This window comes from Gobius niger (assembly GCF_951799975.1).
Source record: "Gobius niger genome assembly, chromosome: 14".
NCBI lineage: Eukaryota > Metazoa > Chordata > Actinopteri > Gobiiformes > Gobiidae > Gobius > Gobius niger.
Genome location: NC_136865.1, coordinates 11,826,702 through 11,844,619, shown reverse-complemented (window position 1 = coordinate 11,844,619; position 17,918 = coordinate 11,826,702).

The following is a 17,918-nucleotide window of genomic DNA, read 5'->3' as shown; positions in this document are numbered from 1 at the left end:
TAATGATCGTTATTAGACAGTATTTATAACCTTACAATAAAATTGGCAATGCTTTCCAAGCTGCTTTAGAATAAAATGTACCTCTGGGCTCACAATACGTGAAAGCAAAATAGAAAACAAATGGTACAGCAGCGAAGTAAAAAAAAAAAGGAAAAAAACTACGCAGTGCAGGCCATGCGCTCGTTAAGTGTTTGTTTCATTTTCGCTTTTATTCACACGGAGGATAAATCAGTCGGAGCAGCGCGTTTGATTAGAGGCTCGTGTTTGAGCAGGTTTTGGGCACGCACACACACACATACACACACGCACGAACACACACACGCACACACACATCGCCCGGTGTGGATGCGCGCACACGCACGGCAGTGAGATCTCGTGCACTCGCGTTTTAGTGACAGCGGGTTTTCCTCGGACAGCAGCACCGCGTTCCCAAACGGTCTCCCATCCCAGTTCTAACCAGGCACTTCCCTGCTTAGCTTCAAAGTCGGTATGGGAAATAAACATGGCGGCGCCCAGGCGGCGGCCATTGAGATAGCGTTTTCTATAATAGATATTTAACTATTTACCATATACGGGCAATGATGTTATCTTTGATGACCGATTAGATCATGTTAATGAAAGAATTTGGAATTATTTTTTTTAATTAAAAAAATTAAAAAACTGATTTTTGAAATCAGCGCCTTCAAATTCATAGAAATAGATTTGTTTCAATTTCAAAACACAAAACTAACTAGTTTACCATAAATGGATGATGAGGTCATCTTTGATTACCGATTTGACCATGTTATCACAAAAATTGGGCTTGGCAACATTGTTTTTTTTTTAAATCAGCACCCTTGAATTAGTAAATATGTTACCAAAAAAAAATGCCCGTAGGACTGCCATCTGGACAATTAGCAACAAAACATGAAAATGTGCCGTTAACAACATTTATTAGAAGGAAAAAAAATGCTTTGACTCCGCATAAGTCCCCTTTCATAAAAATGTGTCCAAAACTACAAATTTTGAACACCATAGTCTACAATTTGATTCAAGTCCTGTTCAGTATCTCTCCTCCACCCCTCGTTCACTGTATCCATATTTATTCCATTTTTCTGCCCCTTTGACACAGACCCCAACATCCAGTATGCACCGCTGGCTCCTTGGTGCATATGTAAATGGACATCTGCTCAGCTACCCAGTCTGGAGCTCTAGCCATGCGTCTGATATGCTAATGCGACCAACACACTTCCCCTCCATCTCCTCTCCTTTGCTTTCCTGCTTCCTCCGTCCTACGAGTGTGCCAAGGATGAGCAGACGAGGCAGAGGAGGGAAGAAGGGTAGTAGTAGCATCGCACAAAGCCCTGGTAATGATGTTTTTATGGACAGATCGCAGACACACAAAGTGGCATGCGAGGAACATAAGGAGTGTGACACTTGATAACGAATATGGTGATTGTCCGTGTGTCAGAGGAAGTACGGCCTTCTGCCCCCTGTTGCTAATTTCACAAACTGTAGTGTGCACACCGGACTTCACATGTACAGTACTCTTTTATTTTGTCATACATACAGACTTGTTGAAACCGAAATTCTTGCCAGCCACCTGAACCTACATAACACTATTCCTTGATTACTGGACAAAAGCTTTCGTTGTGTATATTTAGAAAAAATGCAAATTATAATGTAGAGAAAGTCCCTCCATTGGATATTACACCACTAAAATAATATGGAGATATGCTCTTTCAAGCAAGAATAGTTGTTATCAAATGCATACACATATTCACAGATCAGAATGTCGAGAGTATTGCGTTTGCTCTTTCATATTGGAACACCGTGATCACATTTGCATGAGGGAGCCAAGTGATGGATGGCGTCCCGAACCTGGGGCATTGTTCCCAGTCCAAGTCCGGGACGAGGCCTTTGATTCATAAAGGATGAAATGGGACCAGACTTGTTCCCAGAGATCCCCAGTTGGCCGTGTGCATAGCTTTTACCACTTTGACAGAGTTCTGAGTGAATTCATAAATGCTAAAGATGCTAGCAGTGGCTTCAAGCTGTAAAGGCTCCTGTTTGAAAACGATAAGAGCCCGAATAACGCCTTTACCCAAATGTTTGAAGAAGCAGACCGGAGGTGACCCACATAGAGTTATTACGAGGAATGCACATAAGAAACCCACTATCTTTGAATCTCTTGGAAGGGTTAGTGATGTGTTATAATTCTCTTAATAGAACAAAATAGTGAATTTTGCAGTACATTTTTGATTTCTTTCCAAACTCCCACTTGTGATTAACAGGAAAATGGAAATGGATTCAAGAACACATTGCTGTCATCTAGTCTACATTGTGCAATTCTGCAATTTGTTTCCTGCACTTGACCCATTCTTCAAGCAGTGTTGATGGGTCATGGCCCAAGAATGGCAATGAGTACTAGGATGTCAAAAAGTAGTTCCTATTGTGATTTGGAGATGTTTTGTGTTAGGGCTTCACTGTTTGAAGATAAACCCATCTATTCATGATCTTCCACTTTATCCGGGGGTGGGTCACGAAGGCAGCAGTGGGAGCAAAGATGCCCAGACTTTCCTAACCACGCTCAGCTCCTCCAGCTGTTCTGGGGGGACCCCGAGGCGACACCAGGCCAGTTTAGGGACATAGGGCCCGATCTTGTGTATCAAACTGCAGACTATAGCTAAACATTTTGTGCTGATTAACGCACTTTGACATGTTGCCAGTCCAGACTTAGTTCATTAAAGTGGGAAGTATGTGGGGTGGAGAAACACTCCACCCCACATACTATGACCGCCAATGGTGGTCATATGTACAAGAGCCTTTTTCCACCAACCAGACTATGTGGCCAGGAAAGAGTGCGAGAGAGGGGTTGTGGGGGGTGAACATGTGCATTTACAACCAAGGGAGTGCCGTGCCACTGCAGACCGACTGTAGGCTACACCTCTTTCTCTTGAGACATGAACATTGTTTAGCTCACGATGGGGTTAATAATGTTTTTAGTTTGACCTGTGAGAACCTATGGCCTAATGCTGAAGGAAGAACACAAGGCAGCGCGATGTAAACGAGGAAATGAATGTTTTATAAGCGACGACCTCTCGCAAGTGGTGAAGGCACAATCGCTCCGCCACTCGGAAAATCTCCCTCATAGTCCCTTCAGTGTGTCCTGGGTCTTCCCCGAGGCCTGGAACACCTCTTGAGGGAGGTGACTAGGAGGAATCCAAAACAGATGCCCGAGCCACCTCAGCTGGTTCCTCTCGACATGAAGGAGCAGCGGCTCTACTCCGAGCTCCTACGGGGTGACTGAGCTCCTCACCCTATCTCTATCCCAGCCATACTGCTAAGGAAACTTGTATCTGCGATCTAGTCCTTTTAGGCATTACCCAAGTCTCATGACCATAGGTGAGGGTAGGAAGGTAGATCGTAGCTTCCTTTTCACATCAACAGTTGATCACCACAGACGCTGCACCGATCCATCTGTTGATGTCATGCTCCATCCGTCCCTCACTCACGAACAAGACTCTGAGATACTTGAACTCCTCAACTCGAGGCAAGCACTCTCCACCGACAAACCATTATTTATCATTGCCAGACCAGCCAGATGACAAACTTGTGGAAATGATTGACAGAGAAACATATGGTCGACTCCAAAACCAACACACATTACACAAATACAGAAAAACAACAAATGAAATCACAACGAATACTGAAAAGCAGCACCATCTTTTGCCAAAGCACTTAAAACTGCTAGTTACAGGTGAGAGAAAGTACAACGTTTGATACGATACAGGGCCAGATCTTGTGGTTCATAGCGCAGGCGGGTGGCGCTCCTTGCAATCTTCAATGTCATACCTGGCGCAAAAAGTGGGCAGGACAGGAGGGGGGGACAGACTCGCATTGCGATGTTGTGGTGCAGCCCCCTCCCCATGCTTTCCCCTGACCTGCGGAAGGCGGTGGGTTGCGAGGGGGGGGGGTGTTTCTCTTGTACACACGTAACATGCGTGATGCAACGCGCAATGTTTAGTAAAGATTAAAGAAATCGGGACAGAGAGGCAGCAGCCTCGCGTTGGACACCGTTCGAATGCGCAAAGTTACGAAATGTAAAGGATTTAACTTTACTTTTAAATTAAAAATACTAAAACTACACGACTTAGTTGATCTTGGCACAGCTATTGTTATCTATAAGGTGCATAACCATAAGCTTCCTGAATGTATACAAGAAAGGTTTAAACCCAGAGAGACTGGCTATAATCTCAGAGGAACTCATATCTATCAGAAAAGAGCATTTGGAACAAACACCAAAGCCAGATGTGTCTCAGTCAGAGGAGTAAACGTCTGGAATAGTCTGAATGACACCTTAAAAAACTCAACATCCTTAAACGCTTTCAAAAAAATGTTCAAATCTGATGTAATTAGTAGTTATAAGGCACTAGCGCAAACTCGCATATAAACTCTCCTGTGTTATATTTTGTCTTTACATTACATTATTGATTGATGTGTGACTTGTGCGAATTCATTTTGTAACTAATTGATACAGAAACATAATCATTTGTCCTCATCTTGCAGATGGTAAAACTGCTGTAGACTCTAAGTTGCTATAAGTTGCAATAGGGTTTGGCTTTAGATAAGTGTTTCACTTCAGCCAAAACCCTTTTCAGTCATTGTTTCTGTGTTTTCATGTTTTGTAGTAAATCGTGTCTGTGTGAAGATACTGACTGAAATAAACTAAACTAAACTAAACTAAACTGATCAGAAACTGTCATATCGGCTGTGCAGGAGTTGCAGAGTGATGCAGTAGTTGCAAGAAAACTGTAGCTTTACAGACGATGGAAATGTCACCTTAAAACTCAGATCAGACGTGGTGTTGTGGCACTTGAAGGCGTGTGTGGTTTATTTATGGAAAACTGTTGTTTTGGTGTTGTGTTGTGGTGTTGATCTACTGTAGAAAGTAAGCCGTGCGTATCCTACGCTCGAACAGACTTTTCAAGGCAATTTTGCTTTTGTTTTCAATTTGACATCGATTCTAAGGAAGAAGACAAGGCAGTGGGATGTAAAGAGGAACATAATGTGAAGGTTGCCATAGAAGAGTAGTGCTGCTTGTAATGAACCACGCCTCAGTCGGCCTCTTTTTTCATAAATAACGCCCTCTCCCTAGCAGCGCAGCCTTTAGCGCAAAACCTGCGCCACATGCAAGATCACGCGTGTACCGCGTTGCGTTTAGAGTTGCGCACGGACTGCGCCAGTCACAAGATCTGGCCCTATATGTATAAATGTTTCCTCTCTTTGGGCCCGATCTTGTGCATCAAAACGGAGACGATAGCGTGACATTTTGCGCTCAGTAGGAGCGCACTTTGTGATCTTGCCACTCCAGACTTAGCGCATTTAAGTGGGTGGAGACACACACATTTTCCTCCAACCAGATCAACTCCGCATCCAGGAGAGTGGGGTGAACATGTGCTTTTATTTTGCTTCGTGTTCACGCCAAGCGCGGGCCGATCCGCGCCACAGCGGACACTGTAGCTCTTTTTCTCTCGAGACGTGAACATCGTTTAGCTCACGATGGGGTAAATAAAGTTTTTAGTTTGACCTGTGAGAGCCTAAGGCTTAAGAAAGAACGCAAGACAGCGCAATGTAAACGAGGAAGTGAATGTCAGCGGTGTTTCCATCAGTGCAGTCACCTCCTCTTGTAATTCGCCAAGAGCCTGCGCCGCCCCGTGCGCCGCCACAAGATCTGGCCCACAGTGTTTGAGAGTCTAGTGAAATAATTGCGTAACTACTGAGCATCAAGGTTATTCTACCATTGAATCTATTTTCCTGAAACATATTGATTTGTATTGTTTTGCCGTTTCAGTTCTAGTATTGATTACAGTGAGCAATCTGATACAGTTTAGGCGGTTGTATCATGGCCAAAGTGCTGAAAGCAGGTATTAAAGCCAAGTTCCTGGATGTTGTAATGAATACTGTGTGTTCAAGGGAAAATAATGAGTGCATTTAGTTTGCGTGTCATTGTGTATCGTGTGGCCCCTGTAGGTCAGCAGGGTTAATATGATAAGCCAGTGTCATTTGGAGAGAGGAGAATCGGTACGTTGCAGATTGGATTGGATTTGTGCTGGAGAGTTAGAGATAGCAGTGGATTAGCAAGGCATAACAAATGACTCTGAAATTAAACAGGTCTGCAATGATCTGCAGTGTTCACGCCATAGAAGCATAATTGCTTGCTCTATCTACCGAAATACTTATTGATCGTTCAGCATAAAATCCAGACCTAGGTGGATGGAGATAACAGTTGGGATTTTCAGGGGATGGAAGACATTGATATAGAAATTAGTGAATTTAAATTTGATAGATACATTTCCTAAATCAACAAATGGGGCCAAAAGAACTAGTGGGCGTCACATCTAAAAGAAATATTGCAGAAAATATATCCATCTGGAAAAGGGTATGACGTAAATTAACAATCAATCAAAGCATGTGTGGGGGCGTGTGTTCGAAGTGCCCTCCGTGAAAGGAAACTAACCATTCATTTAAGTGGTGAAGAGCTGCTGCCATTGTGCTTATTATGGTTACATTTTACCAGAAAATGTCTAATACTTCTAGAAAGAGTGAAACATTTTGATTGAATTGACTGTTTCCACCTATAATCCATTCCCCCAAGTACTTTCCCACCGATTTTTTTCAACTAGGGAAGGTAGTGCATTAATCGAGCGTTAACATCCATACAGACTAAGCTTTTGCTGCCTCCCTGTGTTTGGAGTCATTGTCTGTGGTCTTCTGTTAGGCTATCCTGAAACAAAATATTACTGGCAAAACAAAACAAAAATCAATTTCTCCTCAGCCCCATTACTGGCTTTCCTTTAAATTTCATAAATATTCAACCATTATGTCTTCCTCACAGATTCACCATAAAACAACATTGATGAAACATAAACTCCAGACATAATAAATAATACAGCATTTGCGGGAATCTTACAGACCAACTTTATTTGCTATAGAAGTGAGTGAGTCTGTGTGGCAAGGCTAATCCAACCAGACAAGTACAAACATTCTTTGCCTGGGACAGGAAAATGACCTTTTTCCCTTGTCAACAACTGTCACAAAAAACATACATTTTCACAAAGATGCCTCTTGCTTCTAGGATTGGACTATTTTGCCGGTAGAAGGGCAAGGGAGTGTCTAAATGTTGTTTGTTTACAGTGAGACTGGTGGAATTTTGCTGTGACTGTCTGAGACATCAGTAGATACATAAGCCTTTTAATACTGTCACTCTGATGCACTCATTCCCACTTACGTCCTTGTGAATACAGAGGATTTTCAGATTTGCCCACAATATCCTGCTATTACTCTTCCTACTCTCCTTCTGTTATTGTCAAAAATCTTATTAAAACACAATTTGCAATACTGAAACGGACCTATTGTATGTGTTTCTTTTTACACCGGGCTGTTTGGAAATTAATAATTTAACAATAAAAGATCTATTGCCAGCAGTTTCATGAAGGGAAATGGGTATTGTAGTTTGGATAGCCAATGCAGAGCTGAAAGCCTGGCCAGTTTTATAAATAATCTGCTATGGTCACTTGTATGTGCGTCCTCTAGAGCTTAGTCCGGAGCCCTGTGTCCGCGATGGTCCCGCTGTAGTGACCCTAAATGGGAGACGCAAAATTAACTTAACCTTAACCTTCATTACGCACCTCCAGGCCTTCTGATCCTCTGGTCTGCTCAATAGCCTCGCCCTCAGGCTGGCTCTGTCTCATGCCTTGGAGCTGGTCAAATCAGAAAAAGACGAGCACCTTACCCTGGTCAGCCACTTTGGATTATTGCGCAACAATTTCCCTCCACTTAACTCTAAGCTGCCCGGTCCACACTTCAGGCGTCTCAATCCGACTCCCATTTGCCTCCGCCCGGTGTTCAATGGTATCCTCCAGTTCCCCATGTAGGGTGGCCCTGTTGTTTCCGTGTCCTTCCTCTCCCTCACCCATCTCTCCCCCTTTCTGTTCATCCCTTCGGTTTGATTTATTAAAGCGTCAATCTCCGTTGACCACCAATCGTACTAGTACGATCAGTTCAGTTCTGTCTCACTTTTCCAGTCCCAAGTAACTCAAAATATACACAGAAAAACAGAAACACACAGCAAAAATAGCATACTCACTTATGGGCAGACAAAATTAAAGGAGACCGGGATTGGCAGACTTAACATTTTTGGCATATGCACTTAACAACATGATGATATATTTGCATTTGTACTAATCAAATAATAGACATCCAAAGGTATTTTTGTTCGGAGCTTGCACCTTGTATAATTATGTAAAGTGTATCCACTGATTTGTGATTCCCACTGCATTAGAATCTAGATGTAGAATTCCCATTGGATTCCTTTTCTATGCAAATATTGGGTTCCCCAGGCTCTGCTGGAGGTTCAGGACTCAGTCTGCATCACCTTTGTTTCTGGGGCAGTGAAGCACATCCAGCATCACATGATGCAAATGTTTGTTATAGTCGCAACGCACCTGACCAAATGGACGTGGAGGTTTCCCTGTAGGACACAGTGGACCTGCCCACTGAAATATGACTGTTCAAAACATTCAAAAGATGTTTTGAAGTTACAAAATGCTGCCAGGAAGACAGTGCTTGAATCGAAAGAGGAATGTCAAGGCAAAAGCCGGAGGCCGCTGATAAAATGGGAACAAGAGAAGCATGTAGATCAATTTAACAGTAAAAAAAACTATTACAATTACAGCGTATGCAGTTTTTTGCAACTGACTGAACCATAAATACTGAATAATATTCTCTTTACTAGGACTAATTTCACAAAGCACTGCACTCTTTTGTCAAAAGCGTACTTTGCTATCTTCAGAATCTGCATATACTGCACACCCTAACCCAGCAGATAAACCAAACACTGTTTAACCAATGCATGAGTGTCAAACTGCAAAAATGTGTGCTGTGAATGAGAAACATGTTTGAAAGAGCTACATGTGCACTGTTCAAACTCAAGGATCAAGGTTTTCAGGAAAGTAAAGTTTGGTGGCTTGGTCCAGTCAATGGCATCTAATATCTTATCAATTTAGAGTCCTGGCATTGGATACTAACAATATGGGAGACAAAACTACCAAATGTTTCCAGTAACACGATCCATCTACGTAAACTAAAGAAATCCTATAAACAGCTCTTTTGTTCACTTTCCCATCAACACCAAATATTCAGGAAATGTTTGTCTGTAAAGTTTTGCTATTTTCCCTCAGGATTTCAAAAGATGGCACGGTGACTGTGCTCGCGTTCTGTTTTCCTGAGGAGTATATGGGGTCAGTCTGTGGCGCAGACTTCATCTAGTGCCACAAACATCACCAGCTCTTGATGTTCCTGTGTTCCAACACGATCAGAGCCTCGAACACGTCCACTTTCATCAACATCTCCCCCGTCTCCTCAATCACCCCGTGTCAACACCAACCCTGAGTCAACACCGGCAAAAGTTCGGAAAGATATATTTACAGAACCTTCAGCTCTGCATGCATTTCTGTTGGAAAACGTGTTCTTGGGAGAGAATGCTGAATGAACATTTTTTTTTTAAGATTCTATGCAACATTATTTCAAAAACATGAAATTATTACTCACACAGGGCCTGTAGTTTTCATTGTGTCAGAGAAGCTGTGATAAATGAGGCTGTACTGACTTTAATTGTAGGTCAGCCGCAGCAGAAGCCTGTACTTGTTAAACCCAAGGTGCACTCTGTGTCACATTTAATAGAAGACCTTGTACCCCTCCTGGCCCTGAACCGACAGCTATAGTTACACGGCTGTTAAAACGGCATTTACAATTTCACTATCGGTTTGACTCAACTCAACATCACGTTATACAGCTCATTTAAAAAGTATCATCAACTGATACATTTACTGATACAAGTCAACCCTCGTGGACGATTTTTGAAGATCCTATATTATTCCGGGTTTTGTTACATATTCATGGACCCGTTAGCATTCATATTTTACATTTTATAGCTCAATAGTAAAAAGCAAGATTTGTGAAGCTGTTGACTGCAGACGAGGACCACCGTGTAAAATTAGGGGGTCCGCCCATTAGGCCGACGACCCATCATTTCAACGACCCATCGGTTCGACGACCCATTAGTCCGACGACGACTCATTAGTCCGACGACGACTCATTAGTCCGACGACGACTCATTAGTCCGACGACCCATCAGTCCGACGACCCAAAGAACCACTAGACCGATGACCCATCAATCCGACGACCCAACGAACCATAAGTCCAATGACCCATTAGTCCGATGACCCACTAGTCCGACAACCCAACGAACCACTAGACCGACGACCCATCAATCCGACGACCCAACGAACCATAAGTCCAATGACCCATTAGTCCGATGACCCATTAGTCCGATGTCTCATTTTTCCGAAAATGTATCTGTAAAACTGTTGTTGTCCTTCGAAATCATGAGGCATTGGACTAATGGGCTGTCGGGCCAACGACATGGTACCGAAATTAGCAAGTGGGCATCATTGTCTTAGGTGCACTTGAGGAAGATTTAGGCCCTGTCCACACGTAACAGGGCATCTCACAAAACGAAGATATTTTCCTACAATATGGCCTATCATCCACACAAAACCAGAGATTTCTGTTGATGAAAACAAAGGTTTCTAAAATCTCTGGCCAAAGTGAAGATTTAGGAATTCTCCGGTCATGACTTTGAGTGTGGACATAAATAACCGGAGTATTTGGCCGTATTTGGCCGTGGACATCCTTTGTTTACATCAGAAACAGCATGGATGCCATTAAAACGGTGCTCGCTTTAACAATTGTTCAGGTGCTTTTTTGCTAGCTCTAGCTCTGCTTTACGTCGAAGCGCACAGGTGAAGGAGACATGTCCGCTGAAGACCGGGACGCACTTCTGCTGGGGGAACTCTGAGATGAAGCCGTCCCCCCGGAGGAAACGGTGAGACGAATGTTACGGTCCTCGCTGCTGCCGTTGTTGGACTTATTACAAGTAAGGTCAGTCAGCAATAACTGGTCAAGAAAATTGCTCGCACGTTGCACTATTTATCTGGAAGATTACAAAAAACAGCAAATGCATTCTTGTCAAAGTATAGCCTGTGTTGTCTCGCAATTGTTAGGCAGGTCTGTAAAGCTATAACGGTGCATTTGGGACCACAGTTTATACAGCTGCATAAAACATAATGCTGTGCAGAAACTTGTGAGGAGATTTGAACTATGAATGTACTTGACAACACATATACTCAAGTGTGGATGCCATTTTTATTTTATTTTTTAACCGAGGCTGTGTGGACTGAAGTTTTTTTTTCTAGGTGGAGGGCGGAATTATAAATGCCCTGCTACATGTAGGCCTTACTGATTATGAAAGAGCACAACTCGAGGCCGGCTTTTAATGTCTTAACATTATACCAAGTTCAAAAGGTCGATTAAGTATAACATTTTTGTGTGTTTAGTGCTTTATACATAGCCGTATAAAAGGTGCTGCATGAACAAGTTTGATGTGAGAAACAAAACCTTTAGCTGAGTCTTCATTTATGCATGTGTGTTCTTTTCTCTTTTGTTCTCATCCCAGCCTGTGCTTTGTTAATCAAATGATCCACCGTGTCTCGTACAGCCGCACACGAATTATCACCTCTTCATCATAATAACACCTTTCCAGACACTGGGCCGCTCCGTAGGTGGACAGCTCGTTGTCAGCTCTCGGGCCTCCAAATATCCGTAACACCCGCACACACAGGCGGACACGCACAGAGATCTACTACCCATCATTAGGGAAGCCCAGACATAAGGGGAAAAGATAGTTGGACAGAGGAGGCGAGAGCTACGTAGAGACTGGACACGGTGGCTCATTATTAGCAGAAGGGAAAGACAGCGGAGGTAAAGTTGAGCGAAATGAAGCTAAAGATGCAGCATTTGGGAGATCAAATTAAAAGTTCTGTATCTGACGTTTTTTTCCATTTTTACTCCATAATGTATGCTGTGAAATAAGCAGCTGCTTACTTTAAACCTTTTTAATCTAATCTAATCTGGATGTGGTGATGTTTTGTCGTTGCTAGACTGAGCCATAGCCGGATTTATTGATTAAAATAGATGAAAATAGATGAATTTTCCACAGTTTGCATAATGGTATACGGCAAGAATAGGGACATGCGGTGGGTGTTGAGATTAAACAAGTTGGGGCCACAGCGAACAGTTTAAATTAAAATTCTTTCTCCCCCCGCTGTTGGGGAAAATGGGAGGAATCGGGTACAGCTGCTTTAATACACTGGGAGAAAAAAAAAATATGCAAAATTGTGCAGTAGGGGATTTTTTTTTTTTTTTTTATAAGGCTGAGTGCAGTCTGGCATTCCCGCACAAAGACTTTCCTCAGAGCAAAACTAATTATCAGCTGTTTCAAATAGGCACAGAGAGAGAGAGAGAGAGAGAGAGAGAGAGAGAGAGAGAGAGAGAGAGAGAGAGGCACATTCTCGCTAATTAAGAAGTGATTCAATAGTGATTAAGAATACTTGTCAAAATATTGGAAATCTGCCAGATGTTAGGTTTGGGTAAAATGTTGGGGGAGTTGGGGAGGGAATGATTAACTCCTCTCCAGGCCTGAAAATTCCAAATTAGTTTGCATGTGAGGGTGATATTGCGGCCGTGGTATTGGGGAGGATTCAATTAACTATTTTAGATAAAAGCAGGAGAGAAAACTAAAACTAGGTGTTTGTTTTTCTTTTAGACAGAAAGCAGCGCCATTGCTACTGCAAAGTTACATGGTAAACGTAAAGTCATGTTGGTGACTCTACTCAAATTATGGGAAGTTCATGACCAACGTAACTGCAGGTTGTATATTAAGTTGGTGCATGGTGGCACTTCGGATCCAAAATAACACCTTTTTGAGTGACAGTGCAGGATTTTAGAGGCAGTTGTGGTGAACAGGTCTGGGCTCATTCTACACATAAGGACATAGCTGGAACATGTAGGGGGATGAAAATACATGATTTTAACATTTTTAAACTCCGTATAGTCCCTTTAACGTGAACCGTGAACACCTCAAATTGATCTATTTGGTTTTCTTTCTGATTTATTGAATGTGAAACATTATTGGGGTTCAGACCCCGGCTGAAGATTGCAGTAATTATATGGAATACATGGCGTTGATAGATAATGGCCAGAATCTTCCCCTGGAGTCCAGACACTAGTGGTGGTAGGACGAGACCCGGCACGGCTGGTCGACGCAATGAGCAGAGCCTGAGGAGAGGCCAGGCGGAGGAGGGGCGGCAGAGGGTAGCATCACAGCTGGGAAACGGTCGAGTGATTGACCGGGGAGCTAAAGAAGGGGATCTTGGGCGATGAATGGCTGAAGCGGAATAAGCAGCTGCGATGATTGGCTGAGGGGAAGGTGCGGCTTGAGCTGGGGCCGTGATTGGGTGATTAGTGAAGGCTGCCGTAGATGAGGCGATGAATGAAGGCTGCAGGTACGTCTTCCAGGTTGAATTTCTGCTAAAGCTTCATATTAGCAAGGCATCAATTTGCCGATCCCTCTCACAAAAGGTCATCACAACCGTAGGGCGCCATCTGGTTTGTCTATGCCCAGAACTGGCACAGCGGATGGGCCTCTGAAAGAGAATACCAAATAGTCTGGAAGAGTGGCGTGTGAGTTAGTGTTTGATGGTCAGGTATTGAGTAATTAAAAGATAGTCTCTAAAGTTTTGGTGGCACATGCCTTCTATAGGGAAGAGAATAAGCAACAGCTTTTTTTTCATGTTGAATGTTAGGACAATTAATCAGTTCCCCCAAATGAATTCCTCTCCCAGGTCTGCACATCTACAGCCGAATCCACTTTGTAAGCAGTTTGCAATGAGCGCACTGACAGATATGCACCGGTATCCTTCAGCCGGCCTTATCCTGAAGCGCCTGAAATAGCTACAGAGCCTGCGGTTTGATAATCATTAATTCACTTTAATTTCCTTCCACCGTAACTGAAACATTCATATCCGCACATGAATTATTGGAACGGAATATGTGAGATTGCATCACTGGGAGAAAGGCGGCGAAATGGGCCTTGAAATTTTAAGCAGGTCAATATTTTAATACGGTCTTCCAGGAAAGCGTGGAGAGGAGCCTGTATTGACTTCCATCACTTGCATCTCACTTTAGCTCTCAGAGAATATTGGGTTTATTGAAACAACATCAACCTGTCTCCGAGGATCAGAAGTGGAAGATAAAGTTAGAAAAAAAGGCTCCAATTATCGGGCAGACTGAGGAGAGCACTTGCGATGGTACAGTTGTACGGGGAGTGCGCTTGATGTTACTCAGACAATAATACGCAGTTCATAAAATGCATATTTAGTTCTAGTTTTTTGGTAAATCATAGAAAATATAAAGCTAGGAGTGACCAGTGTTGTGTATACAGAAGTTATTTATCCATTCCACTATCTTTGCGACTGCGGGATCCTAATGAGCATTCCTTGTATTCCCAAATCTTACTCTGCAGCAAAATGTGCACACCGAACACTGAGCAAAAAAATAAACCAGACAGAAGATCTAAAATTAAAGTGCTTCAGATAGGTCCCTAAATCACCTTATTTCTACATGCAGTACTTCATTATAAAATATGTTGCCCACTAGTAGACACGCTGCATATATAGAATACATCTATTTATGAATGTACATTTATGTTCAAAGCTGGGCATGCTGTAAAAGGTAAGGATAACGGTAAGTATTGCCCAACTGGATGTGAACCATGCATTTTAATGAGCCACCAGAGTATGACTCCAGCAATGTTGACCCCCGTCTAACATTGGCACAGAATTATTCATATTTTGGGTTATCTTATGGGCTTAACAAAGAAGGACTCTATAGAATCACCATTACCACCTTTTCCTGCAGTGATTCGTGCAATGTTGGACCACAAGACCAATCTTCTTTTTTAGAAGGTTTGCCGACGGTAACAGACGAAACTGCATTCATACTGGTGAATTATCAAGCTTCACGCCCAAGAATCCCCAAGTTCACTTGCACATCTGCTGCATATGGGCTACGAGCAACCCCTAGAATAGTGACATCAAGGTGACAGTAATTCATATGCTGAGGAGAAGAGGGGAGCAGTGTGGCAGCCTAGGAGACGGGACAACAGGTCCAGAATGGAAATGAGGAGGGGAAAAAAGGCAGTAGGAAATGTAAAAAAAAAAAAAAAAAAAGGGTTGGACTAAAGGCGGGAGAGCAGACGTGACAGAGTGAGCGGGGTCGGGTTGGAGGAGGAAAATCTCTGTTAAAAGAACCTCTCTATATATACATACATATGGGGTGTGTGTGGGGAGGGGGGTGAAGAAAGCTGTCAACTACTGCAGGCGAGAGAGTTCCAGTACTGTGTCAAGCTAATGGGCAGAAACTGGGCCATAGTGAATAATTCAGCAGCTTTTTAGGAGGAAAGGAGATGCTTCCAATATCTTCCCCGAGGAGGATGTAAAGGGTCTTATGATACAGCAGCACTCATACACGCAGCAGGAGCAGGGCTGGTGAAGAGGTCTGAAACACAGTGATGTGATGGCGTCACGGGACAAACAGAAAAACAGCAGATGGCGGGAACATCTGAGACACTGAAGGTTGAATATAAAAGGAAAGTGTGGTTTGAAAATAACACCTCTGGTTAGGCTCCAGTGCTGGCATGGTATTTCTAAGCCAGAGCCTTGGTTGTTGTTGAAAAACTCATGATTTTTGTGCAAGTTCAGTTCTATTGAGCAGCAACTACAAATTATACAAAAAAAATTTCATCCGATGGGCGGGGGAGCGACTGATTTTTGCATTGCATTATGGGTAACATTTGACTTTGCAACTTCCAGTTCTGTCTGCCGTAGCGTTTTCTCATTTTCTTCTATAAAATGAATACAAATTCTGTAGCTGATATTTTATGATGCAGACTTTGACTGTTCCGACTCCCTACATTTGGGGCTCGTACCTCCCCGCCTCCCCTCCTGCCTTCAGTGGACACTCACTGACCCGCTGTACAGTCTCCCACCCGGCTCGGAGCCTCCAAGGCCGGGCGGGATAGCTAACCGCTGCCCCCGGTGGCTGTGAGCTGTCCCTGGGAGACTACAGTAAAACTCAGCCATTTCATAAGCACTGACAGCCTCTGATTATCTCTCTGCCCAATACAACTTTATCGAGTCTGTGTTTTCAACGTGAGAACATCAGCCATGTCAATGAGTCCGTAGCCGAGCTGCTAACAGCTCGCCCGGAGCAAACATAGCTTCGGTGAAAACAAGTCTTGTGCACTAATAACGTTGATAAAGCCAGTAACTATATAAAGCAGCCTTTGAGATGATCACACACTTGATGCATTGGTGTTTTATTGCGGACGTTTCATCAACAATGAGCTGTAGGCGATTGTAACAAACTAACGGGGCTAACCTGGAATAATCATCGTCCACTGGCACAAATAATCGTCCTTTATGCGGACGTATGGGCTGGATATGTGCTTAAATACTAGGGAGATCCTAGCTTAGACCGTGGGTATAGATATAGTTAAAGATCCATAGGACATGGCAGGATTTGTTAGCCCCAAAACAGAAGTTATTTTTCAGTCAAGAGTCCTTCCTACGCTTAAGGAGACATTTATAATTACTTGCCCCTGACGTCTCAATCAATCAATGGTTTTGTACAGCTCAATATCACAACAGGAGTTGCGTCACAGGGCTGCACCAAACATTAAGGCAATAAACAGAAGAGAAAAGTCTCCATCGTGTTCGGTCTCAATGCAGTATGCAAGCAACAGGAAGTCATTTTTTTATCACAGCGCCGCTATGTGGATGAAATTTTGGGAGAGCAGAACGCCCGAATTAGCATGGTAGCTATTTGTGGGCATGTTGCATCTAATTTACCATTTGTGTGTTACCGTATTAGGGTCCCCAATCTGATATGTAAATGAGAGAATTCTGCGCGCGTAAAAACAAATGGTAAATGACCCTCTAAGAACCCTCAAAAAATAAAAGCCACAAAACTCCCCAAACGTATCATGCTCATTTATGCAGAGGTGATGTTTACTTAGTGGAGGTCACACTCACACATGAAACCAGGCAGTAAAAACTGTTCCTGTCTGTCCCTGAACTCCCAGCTGCCACAGAGCTCACCTTATGTAACAAATGACATTTACAACTGGGTCTCTTCCCTGTCTACCTGTCCACCACTCTCTCTCCACACGGCACTCTCTCTGGCGCTCCCCCTCGTCCGTCCAATCTGACTGCCTGACATTTAATTAGAGCGCGCAGAGGACGCTTCAGCACATCAGGCCTGTAGTCACGTTGACCTTTCCGAGTCGGGTCACTCATTGGCCATTAGAGTAGCGCAGATTTTGCCCGCAAGCGCCACCGGGGCAGCTTCATGCCTGCACGTACTGTATACCCATGCCTAACAAAGGAGACCTGAGTGTTGTACTTAAATGAGACAGCTGCTCTCGATATCGCTCACAACACAATGACATTTCAATAGTGCAATGATGTTTGTGTTGTACAGATATATTTTGATTTTCACATTGCAGAGAGAGAGAGAGAGAGAAAAAAATGCAATTTAGTTGAACAATTAACTTGACTGTTAATTCTGGATCAGGACTTCAAGCAGAACTAAGAAACTCATGCCCCTAGAGGCCATAAGCGCCACTGTAGGTGTCGTAGTATGTTGTGTTTTTAATTTCTTTACTCATTAATTGTCCGTGAGAGTAAATACCACGCTGACAGAAAAGACAAAGGGAGAGAGGGATATTGTACATTGTGCCACAAGCCAATTACACAATGGACATACTTTTTTCACTCAAACTTGGCTGTAAATACTGCTAAAGGGCTGCTAGCCCACAGTTAGCTTTGTCCGTTAGCCTGTTGGCTTCTTCTTCGTGATTCCATTTGTGTATTTTTTTAAGCTAATGACAGGAAGTGACATAGATAGAGGCTAAGTTC